General features: G+C 49.2%; 1 protein-coding gene across 1 annotated transcript in view; it reads right to left on the bottom strand.

Moving 5' to 3' along the window:
- The window catches only part of PITX1 (paired like homeodomain 1), a 7,168-nt gene that overhangs the window by 1,707 nt on the left and 3,327 nt on the right, over nt 1-2,134 (bottom strand). The window lies entirely within an intron of this gene.

The raw sequence follows: 2,134 nt of genomic DNA, 5'->3' as shown, positions 1-2,134 counted from the left end.
TAAAAGTCCCCTGTTACAGATCATAAAAAAAGGGATTGGATTAGTATGTTTAGGTTAAAAAAAAAAAATCAATCCCCGCATCGCCCTCGGATAGATGCAGCCTCTGCCTTTTTATCTAATGAGAATTTACAGCCCTAACTAGGAAACAGAGAAGCGGGGCCGCTCCTGATATTTGATGCAAAACCGGATCTAATCTCACTCTTACTATTTAGATATATAGATATATAGATATATAGATATATAGATACATAGATACATAGATATATAGATATATACACATATATATTTAGCCCTCGGAAAGCATTTGAGCCCCCCGTGATGGAAGCCGGGCAGCTCCAAAATTCTTTAAAAATTGTTTAAAAATCAGCATCGTTCTGCCTGCCGCCTGCGCCCAGATTGCGAGCCTCCTTTGCAGCATCCTCCCCACGGCACCCCGGCTTTCTTCCACTGAGCCGGGGCCCACGAGCTCCCTGCGGACACCGGGGCCCCGGCCCCGCGCAGGCTGCGCTCCCTTTGGAGCCGGGGCGGGGGCGGGGGACGGCTCTTGGGGCCTCCCCTCCCGGGCAGAAATGGCACAACTATTATTAAATACCGGGCTCGAGGATGGAAACTCCGTGGGGGAACGGATGGCGGAGTCTATTTTAAAAAATAACAATAATAAAAAGAATCCTGTATAAATAGGAAACGAAAGCCAACATGTTCAAAACCTGTAATATACTCCTCGGAAGGTGCTTCCAGACAGGAATTTCCTGAAAATGAGGGTAATAGTTTTAATTATGGCTCCTAGACATTTTAAAGGAAGGCCCTCATAGCAAATTAAGGTTAGATTTGCAATCTGCAATCTCAGAACATCAAACCCAAACATTTCCACACAGAGGGAGAACGAAATTATGTTAATTGCAACTCATATTTTAGTTTTATTTGCTCCCTGAAATATTCAACCAGTATTAATGCTCGGGCTTTGTTTTGTTTTAAACTCAATTAAGACAATGCTTTCAGACGCATTTGTTTCAGATGGGTGTTTACTCTTTAAATGTTTAAAGCAGAATCTCTGTAATCCGATTTGGTCACTCAAGGTTTAATTGCCAAATTAAACACAAAAAACGAAAAGAAAAAAAGAAAAAGTGGGTTTTCCGGGCGGTGAGGCTTCGCACCGCAGTTCCGTTTCCTCCCGTGCTTAGCCCACGGTCCCGTGGTGTGCGATCACCACCAAAACCGCGCGGGGAAATGTCCCGGGTGGAAAAAAAGCGCAGGGGAGGTGGACAAACAGAGACACAGCGATAGATCGGTAGAGACCGAGCCGCTTCGGCCCGGTCGTTCTCTGCCAGGATCTTTCACTCACAAATCTCTCTAAGAAACTGCTGAAATGTATATATATACACATACATACACACACACACACACATATATATATATTTATATATTTCTCGCTGTGCGCACCAACGCTATCGAACCTCGAGTCTGGCTAAGAGGGACATATGTATATACATATATATATATGTACACCATATGTATATATATACACCATATATATATATATATGGTGGCATCGGCTCCCAGGCGTGTAAAAATCCAGCGCCTTCGCGGTACAAGGTTGTGTCTTCAGCGCGTATTGACTTTGCGACCGCTCCCCAGTCCCTGCCCTTCGCTTTCGGCCTCCGCAAACAGCCCGCGGCCTTGGGAGATGCGCGGCCGGGAGGGTCGGCACCGAGACCCGCACTGTGCGGATTGGATCTCGCGATCCCGCTGCCGCAGTAGCGTGGGGCAGTGGTTTGTTGGGACATGGCCGTTGAGATTACTGGGAATAACCAGAGTAAAGGGAAGATGGGATGGGAGCTTGCTCCATCCCCGCGCCGCATTTCGACCACTCCAGAGGGTTCTTTCCCCCACAGTCCGACCCTTCCCCACCCCGGCCTTTCGCTGCTCCCTGCACCGCTCGCCGCCCACTTTTCGAACCTGTCCCCAGTGCGGGGCCGACGGTCGCGACCCGCTCCGGGCGGCATCTCTCCGTGGCCGAGAGCTGAATTTCTCCTCTCCGGTCTGGACCCCAGTTTTGGTCATTAAAATCCAGCCCAGAGCAAACCGCCGCAGCGCTCCCAGAAGGGGCAGCTTCCCCGAGCCCCCCACCCTCCCG

Source organism: Corvus brachyrhynchos, unplaced genomic scaffold, assembly GCF_000691975.1.
Source record: "Corvus brachyrhynchos isolate BGI_N302 unplaced genomic scaffold, ASM69197v1 scaffold54, whole genome shotgun sequence".
Taxonomy (NCBI): domain Eukaryota; kingdom Metazoa; phylum Chordata; class Aves; order Passeriformes; family Corvidae; genus Corvus; species Corvus brachyrhynchos.
Note: the sequence above shows the minus strand (reverse complement) of the source record. Positions and strands in the feature narration are given on the sequence as shown.